The sequence below is a fragment of the Podarcis erhardii genome (genome assembly GCF_964252035.2).
Source record: "Podarcis erhardii genome assembly, chromosome: 5".
Taxonomy (NCBI): domain Eukaryota; kingdom Metazoa; phylum Chordata; class Lepidosauria; order Squamata; family Lacertidae; genus Podarcis; species Podarcis erhardii.
In genome coordinates this window covers 28,415,070-28,432,442 of record NC_138509.1, presented here as the reverse complement: position 1 = coordinate 28,432,442, position 17,373 = coordinate 28,415,070, and the positions used below count along the sequence as shown (strand labels likewise).

General features: G+C 38.6%; 1 long non-coding RNA gene across 1 annotated transcript in view; it reads right to left on the bottom strand.

The window, feature by feature from the left end:
- The window catches only part of LOC309342496, a 578,273-nt gene that overhangs the window by 217,076 nt on the left and 343,824 nt on the right, over positions 1-17,373 (bottom strand). The window contains exon 9 of the long non-coding RNA XR_014156853.1: positions 8,841-8,934. This is a non-coding gene — a long non-coding RNA (uncharacterized lncRNA). The remainder of the gene's footprint in view (positions 1-8,840; positions 8,935-17,373) is intronic.

Genomic DNA, 17,373 nt, shown 5'->3' with positions numbered 1-17,373 from the left:
TCAATTCGTTTCATATCATTCTATTGCAAGAAACTTGGGAGGAGGGTGAAATTGTTATAAACGGATTCGACCTTCTATCTCTTCCAGCTTGCCCCTCCCAGAAAGGAGGACGGCCGAAAGGTGGTCTAGTAATTGGTATCTCACTGAAGCTGCATTTCAAATTTTCATTAGTTTTGACTGCTCCCCCCTATGCTTTATCCGGGTTGATGTCGGGGGGGGGGGAAGTATCACTGCTAATCTCCAATGTCTACCTCCCGCCAGGGGGTTCGTCCCTTGAACTGCATGATAGATGGGAAATATTAGAAGATCATTTAGTATCATGCCGAGTTAAATATTCCAATAGCCAATCCTTAATTGGGGGTGACTTTAACGCACGCATAGCAGCAAATTGGGTCAATTTAACTAAAGCTAAATGGTGGTCTGCTCCATGCCTCGACAATTATGATTTGAGACACGCCGTGAGGAGAACCTCAAAAGACTCTAAAGTAAACGAGGCGGGAGTACTTCTTTACCAAATGGCTATTCGCTTAAACCTAGTACCCCTGAATGGTTGCTGCCCTCCCGATATACCGGGGGAGTATACCCACCTAGGCATAAAATCAAACAGTGTACTAGATTACCTTTTAGCCTCGAGTGATCTGATGCCGAAAGCTCTCTCTTTTAAGATTGACAATATTCAGTTCAGTGACCACCTTCCACTTGCTGCTATGTTTGACCTAGACTGGCACGGGGACGAGTACAGTCATCCAACTCAATTAGACACTAACACAGAAAACCCGGTAGAGGGCATTAATACGGCATTACGAGTGAAGGGTATAAAGTGGTCTGTAACGCAGGCTCAAAAATATTCTCAATTTTTTCAGCAGGAGATCATACAAACCTATTCAGCCCTTGACATAACCTCATATGAACACGATCAAACTATTAATCTATTTGAATGACCTCACGTCATTCTTTACTGTCCCAACCCACCAGGTAAATCGGGCCCACTCCAAGACAGGTGCACTGTGGTTTAACCGTAATTGCAAACAAGCCAAACAACATCTTTGTGCTATTTATAATGATTACAAATCCTCAGGGGCGACTATGCTTCCCAAGGAGTACTATCAGGCAAAATCAGCTTACAAATATGTGCAAAAAAAGGCCAAACAGGAATGGCAACTGAACCGCTGGCATGCACTTATAGCTGCCTCAAATACCCGTAATTCCCGAAAATTCTGGCTGTTGGTTAACAGAAAAGCTAAAAGTTACCCACTAACTGTTATTCCTGCCACAGTTTGGGAATCATTTCTAAGGAACTATTTTGCCTTACCAGACCTTAATATTAATAAAATCGATGGATTCTATGAGCAGCTCCCTCTTTGGCCACCCACTGACCCGGAAGAAATCCACGGACTCATTTCCAATCTCAAAGTTGGAAAAGCCCCCGGTCCCGACCTAGTCCCGGCGGAAGCTATAAAACTTCATGCACACTGGTGGGTGAAAATCCTGGCCGTTACTTTTGATGCCGTAAACAACAGTGGGAAGGTTCCAAGAATATGGAAGGATGCAATTATTATTCCAATTCATAAAAAGGGCTCGACAGATGACCCGGGAAATTACAGGAATATCAGTTTATTGTCAATAATTGGGAAAATATATGCACGGTTCTTGTTAACTAAGCTTACTAAGTGGGCCGAAGAGAACAACCTGATTGGGCCTGAACAGGCTGGTTTTAGACCGAATCAGTCAGCGGTTGATCATGTCTTAGTTTTATACCACCTTGCCCGGAAATATTCCGCCCCAAATAGAGGCCAACTTTGTGCAGCCTTTATTGATTTAAAGGCCGCTTTTGACAGCATCCCCAGGGGATTACTTTGGGGAAAATTAGCACGATGGGGAATAGACAAAAGACTTTTGTGGCTAATAACTAAATTGCATGATGGATCAGCCGCAAGGGTGAGAATCACTCCGGCCGGCGACCTCTCAAATTCAGTAACCATCAATAGAGGTGTCCGTCAAGGATGTATCCTTGCTCCGACCCTTTTTAATCTATTTATAAGTGATATGAGGGCGCCTCTGATAGATTCTCAAGAAACGATCCATGCCCCCCGCCTTGCCCAATATCGTTGCCCCCTTCTACTCTACGCAGACGACGCAGTGATCCTATCTTTCTCAAGAGTAGGCCTTAGGAGGGCACTGAAAATTTTTGATGCTTACTGCAAATCAAATTTTCTTACAATTAATCATGCCAAGTCCAAAGTTCTAATTTTCACCAAGAGTCGAAAAACCTATAATTGGAGAATAGACGGAAAAGCCATTGACCAAGTCTTTAAATTTCAATACTTGGGAGTCCTTCTCCAACACAACATGGGCTGGAAGGTCCATCTGGCATATGTATTAAATAGAGCTAAAGCCCTTTCCTTTGCGCTACTGCGTTTTTTTCTTTTCAGATGGGGCTTTCCATATTCCATCAGTGTTAAAAGTTTTCAAGGCAAAGGTGATTGCAACAATAGCATATGCAATCCCAATATGGGGGTCCTTTGTTAATCTAACCCAATTGGAGGTAATCCAAAACCAACTGCTAAGAAGGTTGCTAAAATTACCCAGGTGTGTAGGCAATACTGCTATACGTCTCAAACTAAATGTTACATCTCTAGAAACCACATTATGGAAATGCATCCTCTGTTACTGGTTGGCATTATGGCATAAACTTCCAAATCTCCACTTGATACAGTGTCTCTGGAGAGACGACTTCCCTAGCCCTTGGGCAAAAATAATACATGGGAAACTTGTGTCCTTAGGACTATCTCCATCTGAACTACTAAAATTGGATTTAATTTCTGCCAAGAGAATTATAACTCACAAATTAGAGGAGATGGATTTACAATTTAATATTGCGACAGGTGGTGGCACCTGTTCGCCGATAAACCTTGGCTTAACACCACCAACAAAGCTTCCATCTTATTTAACTACCTTATCTGTGGTGATGCACAGGTACGCCTTTATAAAGGCTAGATTCAATGTTTTCCCATCAAATGTGTTGGGTAACAGACTCTCCAACGGACAGATCTCACTCCTCTGTGACTGTAAAAGTGGATCTACAGAATCGTTATATCATATAATCTTCTGTTGTCATATAATCTTCTGTCTATACATTCTGTCTATACATCATATAATCTTCTGTTGTCATATAATCTTCTGTCTATACATTCGGCTTCACGGTCCAAGTTTCTGGCCCCATATTTATCGAGAATAGCTGACAGACCTCAGGAAGCCCAAATAATATACTTAATAAACGACAAAGACTCAAGTAGATCCCTTGCAGTCGCTAGATACCTGATAAATGTCTTATTTCATAAGAGGAGAAATGGATCACTGTATGACTCTGACAGAATAAAAAAATTCCTTCCAGTAGCACCTTAAAGACCAACTGAGTTAGTTCTAGGTATTAGCTTTCGTGTGCATGCACACTTCTTCTGAAGAAGTGTGCATGCACACGAAAGCTAATACCTAGAACTAACTCAGTTGGTCTTTAAGGTGCTACTGGAAGGAATTTTTTTATTTTGTTTTGACCATGGCAGACCAACACGGCTACCTATCTGTAACTGACTCTGACAGCTTAGCCAAACCTAAGAACCATCAATAAGTGCCAGAACTAAGACGCATATCCCCCAAAATCTGAGAGATTTGAATTGCGGTTGACATAGAGGGAGCTTATTGTGTATAGTTTACTTAATTGAAGTAAAATTGGTTTTATAGGGGTGTTTTAACTTGGAACTGTTTAAATTGTATTGTTTATGGATAAATTTTGATGTATTGTTTTTAGATATGGGCCAATGGCCGTAATAAACCAATCAATCAATCAATCAATCAATCACACCTAGCTGCCAAGCTTGAGTTTCTGCCACAAATAGATTTACACTACAGCAATTTTGGATCCTGCTGATAACAGTAGCTCTGGTGAAAATGCATTAATAGAATACACGAAGTCTTAACATGTTACCTAGCAGTTTTGTATGATGAAAGTGGACTTCATAGTTTTGCCAAGACCTCTCCAATGTCATCTAGCCAGCACTTCAGTGTTATGAGTGAATGTAGGTAAAATGTTTGGCCAGAAGCACATAATATTTGGGGCCATTTTGTTCCTGTCAATTGCAACTGCTGCCTCCCTGACTTTCTGGTCCATTAGTCCCCATCTGGGTCTTTCGCCGTGGACCCCTTTACCAGGACCCCTTTGTTCCAGTTTAGACCAACCCAATGCTTTTTCCACCAATATATACAGGGTGGGCAGATGGGCTGACCGTTGCAGACTGTGCTGCCCACTCCCAATGCAACAGGAATATAAGGCATGGAGGCAGTTCTGAGTGGAGACAGTCTTCGTCAGGTCTGTCTCAACACTTGTGCTCCCTACTTTGGCTGTGAATGGCAGTTTTAAATTTCAAATTTGGGCGGAAAACCCCAGAAGACCCTACAACTGACTGAGGCTGAAGATGCCACTGGTGATCGCATGGGTGAAAATCCCCACTCCTGGGGTCCCCCACAGCCACACTAAGCTACAATCACCACTGCTCCTGATTATACTGTAAATGGTCTTTTTCAATCAAACAAGGTCCTGTATCACATGGCATTTGGTAATATCGTAGAAGCATACCTTAACTCTCATCTAGACAGCTGAAGTCCTGATACATTCTAGGGCAATTACAGTGATTTTGCCAGTGGGGAAAAAAAAAATTGAATAGATGCCAATAGCAAATAAAAATTAGGCAAGCCTGGCAATTTCAAAGTTTTCAGCTTTGTTTACTAAATACAAGTAAAATCAGTACACTAAATTAGATCACTCTCTAGGGCATCAGGAAATTTTCTGGTACATACTAAAAAAATGCTCTGGTGCAAATTACCCTGTGCCAAGTAGCCTAATTTGCCTAGGGACATTTTCCAATTCAATGTTTTCCAGAAAATCAAAATAATTGAAAAATGATCCATAACATGCAGCTTTTGACATACATGGCACAATAGACAAGTTTTGAACACTATTGGTCTGTAACTACCTGGTTCATAGCCCACATGTAACACGTCTGAACTAGATCAAATATGTGATAAACAAACACCTTTCCCTCATCTTTCCCAAGTCATAAGAATACATGAAGAGCTGCTGCATCAGGCAAAAGGCCCATCTAGTCCAGCATCCTGTTCTCACAGCAGCTAACCAGATTCCCGTAAGAAGTCTTCAAACAGAACCCGAGCACAACAATACTCTCCCCACCTGTGATTGCGAGGAACTGGTAGCCAGAGGCATCTTGCCTCCATCAGTGGAAGTAGAGCATAGCCATCATGGCTAGTAGCCATGGAAAGCCTTATCCCCCATGAATTTGTCTATTCCTTTTTTGAAGCCATCCAAGTTCACTCTAGTCCCCTGAACTATTTTTAGAGATTTATCTCCTACTTCTTGGATCAACTAAATTAGGGGACCTATGGTCCTACAAATGTTGTTGGACTCCAACTCCCATCAACCCTAACTATCACGGGCAGAGATGGAAGTTGTAGTCCAGCAACATGGGGCAGGACACAAGTTGACCACTGAACTAAATGATCCCCATCCTACTACATCTAGACTCCTTTTATCCTCATGCAATAGCACTGGAATCAGGCAAGCAAATATCAAGACATATTATTATTTTGTTGGAAAGTGATGTCCATACCACTGAGTTTCTTCTGTTGTTCCTAACAATGCTACCTAAAATTCACTGTAAGAACTGACACTGAGGTTAATGTAATTTGAGAGTACAAAACTGCATCTCTGGAGTTGCTAACAAAATTTCGCATGAAATTGATTTTGAGGCAATATGGGAATGCCTTCTCATACAAAACATTTGAGAACCTGTGGAGCTAGTCCCTTTAAACTTTCTTAAATATTATATGAAACTGGGTCTAATTTAAAATTTTACTCACTTGCAAACTTTCTGACCTAGAAACATAAATGAACAGACATCCCAGACACTCTGTGGAATTAAGTCAGCAGGAAAGCATGCTTATCTCTAGCCTCTGCCCCTAAATTGTGTGATGTCCTAACATTTGTATGTGTTCTTTGAATATATGGAATGTAGACTATGGAAGTTGGATAAACGCTGAAGAAAGTTCTTCTAGCTTCATTACTCAACTTCCAGCTTATCACACTATGTCTGAGTCAGCAAATAGGTATATGGGTCTGGTATACACAGAATAGTAATAGGAACTGTATGATTTCTTCTACAGACACACACTTTTGATTTGCATAACTTCCTAAACTGTGGACGTAGAGGGCATATAACAGGAAGTATCCCATGCCCCCACCAGCAGAAAATGCAAAGCAGTCAAGAAAAGAATTGGCAGCAGAGTTTAGTCTTCACAATAAAGTTTAGTGTTCCAACATTTGAGCAAAAATGCCCTTTTGTGGCATCACTAATACACTGTAGGTCAGGAAACAGAGGAGTAATAAACACATACACACACACACGGGCTTTAAATGAGCAGGTCTCCTTACTAGACCACAATCTATTTATTAAGCTTCCAGTTCAGCAAAAGGATCTGCTGAAACAACATGCCCACTACTTCAAGAGAAATATCTGCTTTATAGGAGCCCTTGGATTGTGGCTATCTGTGTATGATCACGCCCCCCACCCTCCCCTGAACAACCTATGGCACATGGCTTGGCAGCCTGCCTTTGAAAGTTACATTTGACAACCTAAGAGCAAGGATGACAAGATCTTTCAAAACTTTTTATCTTTATGTCTCCACTGATACTCTTCTACGGAGAAGGAGATATATCTGTAAGGTTTATACGACATGAAGCTTTTATTCTCCACTTTCAAGAGGTGACATTTTACTCCTCTTTTCTCCCATCACAGTATATGGAAAAGATTTCTTTACTCCATTATCTTTCATTGCTCACTGCAGTGTTACTGATGTGAACCTTTCAAAGTTGGGTTCCATCGCTAACGAGTAAGACATGAACTTCAAGTTGAATAGGCAGTCAGACAATTGAGCTTATTTATTTATAATTATATTTTTACCCCACCTTTCTTCCAAGAGGAATCAAGGTTGTGTACATGGTTCTCCCCTTCCCATCTTTTCCTCACAACAACCCTGTGAAGTAGGCTAGTGCTAAGAGACAATGACTGGCTCAAGATCTCACCCAGTGAGTTTCATAGCTAACCACTACACCAGACAGACTTTTTGAGATAGATACACTTCAATGAAGTGCGATCGGCAATCAATATCAGATTACAAACCTGCCCACAATTTCAAGATGGGCCTGTGTGACAGTGCTTCCAACCGTTATTTAATTCATCCTAAGAAAGCTTTCCCATAGGAACTTGCATCCCCACTTTTGAGTCTAGCCAGAAGGTAAATCTTTCTGCAGAAGGTAAATCTTTCTGCAGAAAGAGACACTTTCAGATTGATTAATCCAGATGATTGTTCCAAATATTACTTCTTGCCTTCAACCACTATCTATTAATCTATGGTTCTCTCCAGGTTCTTAGTTTTCCTTGTGACCAATAAATATATTTCAGTGAGTACAGGGATTTTCTTTGTTTAAACAATACTAGTGTGAAAGGTGACATTGAAAGGGACCCAAAAGATAATCTGATCCAATCCTCCACAATTCAGAAATGACAACTAAAGAATCCCTGACAGATGGTCATTCAACCTCTGTTTAAAGACATCTAAGGAAAGTAGTCCCTTCTGAAGTGGTCCATTCCACTATTGAACAGCACTTCCTCTTAGAAAGTTATTCCTAATGTTTAGCTGGAATCTCCTTTCTTGGTTCCAAATATAGATAATTGTTACGATGAACTGTATAGTGGATTATCTTTTGGATAAAATATGCAACAGGCTGCATCTGCTGCCTTTTCCCATCATTCTAAAAAATGTGTTGGAGGGCTCAGACCAGTCATTTGGTACTTGATTCATTCTCTTTCCTGTCATACCTTCTGTCTACCCTAGTTCCTATTAAACAATGCTTCTCTGCCCACTTTCAGATGTGTCCAGCAAATTAACCTGGTTGTATCAGACTTCACCACTCTTCTTCGGAGAAGTAGGTTACCAGAAAGACTGAAAGACTTTAGTAATGTCACCGAAATTCACATTAACAGGATAAAAATACAAAAGTTTCCAATTTTCATTCTTTATCATGCTTCAAATTGATATTTTTTTGAGCACATATGCTAATGTTCTGCTTTCATTGGCATACAAAGCCAACACAGGCTTAGAAATAGATTATTTTAAGTTTTGCATAAAACTTGGTTATTGAAATTGATTTGACATTGGAAAATGATAGTAGCAGCAGACAAAAAGCTTCCTGAACCACTTACAGCTCCAGGCTCAGTCTTGGAAATATACTGCTTACCCCCCACTCATGCACTGGAACCATAAATTCATTTAAGGCATACCAGGCCTGCACAACTTTATCCACAAGGGGCTTGATAACCCTCCCATTTTTGCTACCTGCCACTGGTTGCCTATTGAGCCCTTGATGGCTTCCTTACAATGGCTGGAAGGAGGACTTCTGGCTTGATGGATAGCAGGCTGTGCAGTGGGCAAAACTCCATAGTCTAACCAAAGTTAAGCACATTCAACTCTAAGAAGTCCAACTGTTTCCAATGGAAGAGAGTTGAACACTTATTTTAATTCTACAGACATCAATGGGCCTTAACAGTGGATTGCACCCGCTGTTTGCACTCTGAAAACTCATTCTCCTTTGAGTCCCATCACTGGTTCCAGAAATATATTGCATTTTATACTTCAGGCTCAATCATTCAGAAACGATACTGCATAAAACAAGTGCAAACACCATATATACATATAGAGTATTTACTCACCCAGTGAACTCTGCATGCATTATTAATCAAAACCTGTGATGTTATGAGAAGGATGGTGGTTGACTTTTCACACTAGAAAGGTGACAGGAATCTCCTGCAACAGAAACCCAGAATTCTGTAGTATGAACACAGCTTATCCTCTCAACTTTTGCATGAGCTTGACACTTTTCTTATGTTTAGATAAATTTCATATTCACATAAAAATACTAATTGAAAAGAGAGAAAGATGTTCCAATTAAAAAATAATAATTAAAAAAAGATTTCATTAAGGCTTACATTTTATAATACAGGCTTAAGCTTGCTCAACTGAAAGCCAAACCAAACAGATGTCAATCACAATCAGAGAGTTTACTTTGCCCCCCATAATTGCAGAAAGGCTAATGAGAGGATTAGTTAGATTAACCATGTGTGGTTTTGCTCTTAACAAGCAACCTGCCAAGCTAGAGTAGTATAATTTATTTCAGACTAAAAGTTAGATACTTTTATATAAATAATAGCTTAGCCTTTCATACAATTCAAGCAGCTATCCAGCAGTCATTTACAGAAAGATTTAGATTATCGGATCTAGCTCGAGTCAGATTTTTGTTTGTGACCATGACAGAGAAATAAAACACAATTAAAGTGTGCTGAATGAGATCATTTAATGAATCCCTAAAAATGAATATGTATAGGTGATAATATGTCCAGAAATCTGACTGCTGCAACTCCAAGCACATAGTACAGTGGTACCTCTGGTTACATACTCTTCAGGTTACAGACTCCGCTAACCCAGAAATAGTACCTCGGGTTAAGAACTTTGCTTCAGGATGAGAACAGAAATCGTGTTGTGGCGGCGTGGCAGCAGCAGGAGGCCCCATTAGCTAAAGTGGTGCTTCAGGTTAAGAACAGTTTCAGGTTAAGAACGGACCTCTGGAACGAGGTACCACTGTGTACAGGTTAGCCTCTAAGTTGATCCTTACCTTGTCAACATGTCTCACAGCCTTGTAGGCAAGTTTTGGGACTAAACTCCTCAAAGAGACTAAGAGTGATCACCAAAGATTAATCCTGCCTAGTGAATTCACACACCTACCTACCAAAAATGTGACCAAATTATTCTATTTACCATGCTTCTATCACTAGATGATTCATCTCCATGCCAATGCAGAGCAGGCAAAACAAATCCTGTGAATTGGGCCAATCTATTGGCAAGTCTCCTCCTGTAGAGCCACACAAAGCCTTCCCTTAAAGGTTCAGTCCGTGCTAGGTTTTCCCACTGTGGAAAGAGCTTTTAAGCTCTCCGCCTCACTTACCAAGGTCTGGGAGGCTTTCAGAGCTGGTATGATAGCCTCCCAAAGCCTGGTAAGTGAGGCGGAGAGCTTAAAAGCTCTCTACCTTGCTAGGAAGGGGGCGGGCACCTGCTTGGTATGCCAGATCCAGAAAGATAGGGATGGTCGCAGGAGTCAGTTCTGGGGTTGTTCTGGCTATACACAATTTCAGCTTGATATGCAATCTCCAGAACCAAATCCCCACAGAAGTAGCAAGTCTGTATCTTTTTGGTGACAGGTCTGGAGGTCTGTTTATTTTCATTAACATCCTTCTTGGCTTGAATTTCAGAAGCTTTATTTCAAAGTTAACATGTCAATCTAAATCCCAGCATCCAATTGCTACTTGACCCTACCTTTCCTATGCCAGCCACATGGATTATTTCTTCATAAAATAAATGTTTGCATCTATGCAGACAGAGAGGTGACAGCAGTAGTAACCTTTTCCATGTGAAAAGTAGCATTTGAAAACCACTTTGGTCTACAGTACATTTTCAAAGCAAGAGTGCAAAGAAGAAAAGATGAGTGAGCTCCAAGGATTAGCAGCAGCTAAACTGCCAAAGGAAGTCTAGGAGAGTACACATGCACAGAATTGTTCTGCACATTGATTTAATTGAATGGAAAATTCAGGATTTGATATTATTTTTATTATTTTTTACCTTACAGGAATAGAGTTCTCTGAGCTGGTAGTGTTTCTGATAACATGGAAGAGACTAATTGAAAATTAGGATGAATTAGCTTAATGAACTACTATATTATATTCCCATTCAGCTGAATCCATAACTCTGCAAGAATACGAATATTTTTAGGTTAATGATTGAATTAGGGTGGGGATATTAGCAATGTTGATGAACTGATGGGCTGATTTAATTAAACTGGAAAATGGATAAATTAATGTTTTGGAGAAAAAGAAAACAATGATGATCAGAAAGATTGAAGAAGATTTAGTGATCTAAATTGATATAATGATTAACTGGAATACATAATTAAAATGAAATGATAATTTTTTTAACATACTGAAGTTTGATTTGACCTTTAGTTACTTCATTGTTATCAGTCTGTTTTGTAGGCTATGATAGATTGAAGTTATTGGGAAAAACACTGTTAATTGTTCTTGATTAACCATAGATCCATATGTAACTTAAACATACTGGCTTAACTTTAAATATAAATACATATACATACACTTGTGATATCTATGCACAATTTTCATTTTTAACTCGTTAATTTAAAAAGGTATGCTGTGAAGAAAAATACCCATGGGTGCATGTATTCTGTTAAGGAACGGATAAACTCTCAGCTTCTACTGAGGGATGGGTACTTAGCCCTCCAGAGGTTGTTACACTTCTACTCCCATCAGCCCCAGCCAACAAGCCCAATGGTTAGGGATGATGGAGTCCCAGTAGCATTTGGAGAACATCAGATTCCTCACCCCTCCTCTACAGATAATTTAGAATATGTGCATTCTAAAAAAAATAAGAATTGATTGCTTACACAGGACTTGAAACATTCACCCTACATTTTGGATGGTGTTGTACTCCTGTGTCAATTCAAATAAAAGTAATATTTAATTTATTGTTAGGGGCCAAATTCCAGGTTAATTGGTGGGGCTAGGAATTTAGAGTAGAGGTGCTCTGGAAAATCTAGGCTTTCTAACCAACCATGTGTGATACCTGTTTTTTATCAATTTTATTATCTCAAAAAGCCAACAGTGCAATGATCCTGATAACAAGTATAGCCATTTAATATGCTGAAAACATAATTAATTAATTAAAGAAGTTAAATAATATAGATTATTGATGGTGCTTATATTTGTGCTTAAAAAAAAAATCTGGACTAGTTTCCCCAAATAAGTCATATGAATTAACTGTGTTACATTTACATATTATGCTCTCTTAAAAAAAACAACACCAAGAACCCACAGCAGATCAATTTCTGTAATTAGTTTCAAGCCAACAGTGTGCGTACTCTTATCCATTAGGGTGTGTCATTTAGAAGTATGCTGGTGCCTGTTTGTTTTATTCTGGTAGGATGCTGATGCTGTGCTCAGCTTAGGGAGGAAATTTGTCAGGAAGCCAAGTATACCACAGTGAGAATACATTCTTCTAAATACTTGTAAGAGCCCTTAAACAGACATGCAATTTTCAAATGCCAAGTAATCACTTAATCCTCTCTTCTGTGGTACTGTAACTACTTGTCTTACACACTGCTGCTGCATACAAGGAAGGATGAAATAAAATAAAAGACTAAGGAACAGTAGATGTGTTATAAGGCACCATCCTTTACTTGAGGGTGCTTGGGAGTTGTATAGATGCAAACACGTGTGATCAATGCTACAGTTCTGAAATAAAAATATATGGATGATATCATTAAGAATGACACTTTAAGCGTTAACCACAGTCACTGAGAGCATGCCATTCAAAGAAAAAACACAATGTCTAAAAAATGAGCAGTAACGGTAACTATTGCTAAAGTGTGGAAGCAAAGTTAAACACCAGTAATTGTAGAATGGTTTGAAATTATTTGGAATATAATAATATTAGTGAAACTTATGTACTTCATCAGAGGAGAAAACAATCAGATTTATAGAATAATTGTCAAATTCTATTTTGTTTTGAAACTAAACAGTGTGTGATAATGCATACGTTTTATCTACATTGTAATGCTCTAGTATGATTTTGCTTACATTGATTCATAATTTATGATACACATTTTTTAAAAAAGAACAGTGTAGTTTAAAGGCATTTGTTGGGGTTGCTTTTTAATAATGTAGCATAGTGGCCAAGAGACTGAACTATGAATATTGATGTCCAGGTTTGAATCTTGCTTCCGCCGTGAGCTTAGCTGGATGACCTTAGGCAAACTACCTCACTTCCCCTCCACGTCTGCAGTATGTGGGATAATAAGGATATAATGCTAACTTACCATAAAGAATTATTGAAAGGATTACAATTAGATTGTCTGAACTGTTTCAGAAAGTGATATACTGTACAAATGTTAAGTATTAGAGGCCCCAAGATTTACCTTGTATCTGTATCTGTGTTAAAAAATGCTGATGTTTCTGAGTCACTCTGCACTCTCTCATCTTTGATTTGTAATTTATTTTATTTATTGCATTCTGCCCCCCTTTTCTCCAAGGAGCTCAAGGCTGCATACATGGTTCTCCCCCTCCTCCTTTAATCCCAACAACCCCCCTGTGAGGTGGGTTAGGCTGAAAGGCAGTGATTGGCCCAAGGACATACTCAGCTTCATTGTTGAGTGGGGACTGGAACCCTGGTCTTCGCAGGTTCTAGTCCTACACTCCAAACACCACTTCATATTTATGTAAACTTACTACCAGGAGAAGCCACACTCCTTTTTCTTTCCTCTGTTATTCATACAGCCATCAGGCTCCTCCTGCAGGTTATAGAGAAGCCTGAAAGTAATTCATCATTCTCACATATTGAAAAGGGAGGACTGTTAGGATCCTCACCAGCTGAAAAAGCTAGATTTCATCTCAGAGTTAATCATATGTACTCAGGAGAAAATCCCATTCATTGCAATCTAAGTATGCTTAGGACATTCTGTAGCTTTGCAACATTATCCTCTACCCACTGAAATCAATGGGCTCTCTACACAGGAATAGCTCTGCAGAGCAACTAAAAAGGGGGAGCGGAAGGACATCTTCTTTCTTAGTTACAAAGGCTGCTGCTCATATTTCCCATGTTGACAGTGGTACTTGCCTTTTACATATATGGATGTGTTCTTTGCTTTTTGTTTACTTGGTTTTAATATTTGTACTATTTTGTATTACTGTATTACAATTTTTGTAAATCTCTTTAAGACACTTCTGGTGTAAAAAGGGATTAATAAACACAATAAATCATTTTAGATAACTGAGGTGCAAAAGCACAAGTCCCATTGTTAAGGATTCCAAAGAAAGTGTAATTATATTCCTCTAATATATTAAAACAATGCCCATGCTCTAGCCCAAGTTAGTCATGAATGTTACCAAGAATCTCCAAATAACCCACCCATAGCTGTACTTATCCTTCACAGCCACTCCTCCATCAGTAATTCCAGTATTTTAAAGTAGACAAATTGCCAAGGGATTGTTTTGTGAAAGTGTTATTGTTATCCATGTATTTTCTGTAGCATTTCAGTTCCAAATGAGCTAGACAGCTTACTTTTGTGTGTGTATGTGTGGAGGTCACCTAGCTGAGGGAAGCTACATTTAAAAAAAACAAAAAAATTAAAATCAGTCTACATCATCTAAATATTAATTCTATCAGACCACAGGGATTTAAAATTTAAAATGTGCTATGTGACTTAGCAGGATAAATGTATGCCTTATATCCCAGTGTTTCTATACTGCAAATCACCCTGTGATCCTTGGATGAAGGGCGGTGGATAAATTTAATAAATAAATAAATAAATAAATAAATAAATAAGGAGGCTTTAAAATTGTGACATTTTATGAACAGAATCTTAACAAGCATTCTGTTGACAAGATTCTGTATTATGCATCACTGAACCAGTTCATTATAACATCATCTTAAAAGGGAAAAAGTTATCCAACCCAGTTAATAAATGTGACATTATTAATGAATGACTTAAGAATGCTATAAGCAGAAAGGATGGGAGAAAATAAAAGGATAACCCACTCCACATATAAGCAACATTCATGAGGTATTTTATGGATTAACAAGTCGCAAACCATTTCTGATCAATACCAACTGTGGCTGCTTGCAATGAATAATTTATATTTCAGAATAAAGGGATTGTCAGAAATCTTAGCTCTTAAAAAATAAGTTTTTTGGTGATCATGATTTATTTACAGGCAATACAACTCAAGAATACGAATATTAAAAAGCACATGCCCAAATCATTCTGTGGCAGAACAAATTAGTAGATTTGCCATTATGAGGCCTGACTTTTAAAATAAAAACAGCTTTGGTCCCCGCTACACACACACACTTTCATCCCTTCCACCAAGAAAGTAAACCTACATATGGAGCTTTAAGAAGGAGAGCCTAGTATGAAAGACATTTATACTGAGCTGAACTTTTTCACATTTGCTATGATAGGGGGAATGAATGAATAAAATTAAAGAATGTCATATTGCATATAATGAGGGTTGATGATGTATTATAAAAAAAATTAAAGCCAACATTACTACTAAAGAAAAAAAATAGGTCGTGTCCATAATACATGAGATGCAAGTACTATCATTCCATGAGATGCAATAGAATTTTGCCAGGAAAGAAAAGCACTATTCAACTAGCCTGTATACCACAAACTATGTTCACATTCTAATAAAGGTACTGCCCAAATATGAATTATGGAGGGAAGTGAATCTCTTTCATTTTCCCTACCAAAGCCCCTGGAAATATTTGTCTGCAATTTGGCAGGCTTAATCTACTCTGGAGGAGCATCTGTGCCTGTAAATTTTATCTGCTTTGGTCAAAAGGAAGAAGCTATAGTCATTTCATAGATTCATCTTATAGATTTATAATGAATGGAAAGCACAGAGCTTTGTTTTATACAGAGCTGCTTCAAATCTGCAGCACAGTTTGAAGCAGAGAGAGCATAGTGTTACTCAGAAACAGCAAATTTAATTATTTAAAACGTATTAAAACCTACAAGGTGGTTCATTTACCTCGTCTCACACTGTGCTGGGCTGATTCGGCAGGTGGGAGCAAGAGTGTACTCTATTTTGTTTATGTTATCCAGGATTCATGTGCATTGGGGGCAATGAATTAAAGTGACAAAAAGTTGGCATATTGTCCGCCATGCCATCACAATAAGAGCATACATTAGGAGTGTGCAGAGGCCCCCAGATTTGCCTCATATCTGTTTCTGTGCATTTGAAAAATATCCTGATCCATTTCTGAGTCACCATTGCCCCCAATTTTATACCACTTTAAAGACTCATTTGTTAAAGATTCCTTGGAACTGTAGTGTGTTAAGAGCACTGAGAGTTGTTAAGAGGCCTCTCATGCCCCCACCGAGCTGCAATTCCCAAAGTTCCCTGAGAGGAGAGACTGAACCACTGTAATAATGTTAGAGCTTTTGATGTTGGTATAGCAAGGGGTGTACAAGTTTCCGTGGTGGCAGAGAGGGGGTGCACCTTAGAACCTCCCTCTTTACATTCTGAGAGAAAGATCTGATGTGTCCTATGGTCCTTGGGTTAGCATCCCTGGAACCACATGATGGCAGGGCAAATCTTGCATTTTTCATTAATCTAATGACTTTAACATTCCAACTTAGTAACTAATGAAATAATTGTCATATATTGATGATATACTGCCATTTTAATCTTATTATGTGATATGTGGCATTTTAACACAAGCCAAACATATTGTTCACTAGCTTAGCTAGGCAAAATAATCCAAATCACCAATGAAATGTGTATGTTAGCATCTAAAGTCAGGTGTTCCTTTTGGTCTTCTAAAGGCAAAACCTTTAATAAGCTTACATACACCCTCAAATTGCAAAGGAAGCTTGGTGCTACAAGCCATGCGATTTTAATTTAGCTTAAAAATACCTTTGATATAGGACGGTATTTTATCTGGTAGATAAAATTTCAAGATAGCAAGATTGTCTGTGTGTTTCTTTAGAGATTTGGCTTGAAATATTATACATTCATCCTTCCGATTGAAATGATTTAATAGTTGAATCAAACATTCACAGCACCAATCTTGTGTTGCAGTTCAATAATTCTTTTATATGGAAAATGTAATGTCTTCCCACTCAAATTCACTGCTGTACTCAAAGCAGTTTCAAGATGATTTACTCAGGCATTACATATCAGTATATAGAGAAAGTGTCCTTTCCAAGTTAATTCCTGCTGGGTAAAAATCCTACACCTTTTAAATATTTAAATTTTTTGGAACATGTTGACTAGCTCAATAGAAATCAAAGCAGTGCCCCTCACTCCTCTTGTACATACACAGTTGTACTCATTTATCTGAGGAACAAAGAGCCAAGTTTTATATGAAAAACATAGTGCTACAGTTAACTGACCACTTTCTATCAAACCATTTCTCAGCAAGTCATCTCAAAATAGTTCTAACTCAACTAATTTATACATGCAGCTGAAATAAGTGGCAATAGCTTTCCTGCACTGCACCACTTCAGCATGCAGGTAGAGGGTTGTGTGTTCAAATGCCTTTACAAAAATAAAATTCATCCTGCATACAGAAGACTAGAAAAAGTATTCTGTTTTAGCATAGGGTTGACTGGATATACTT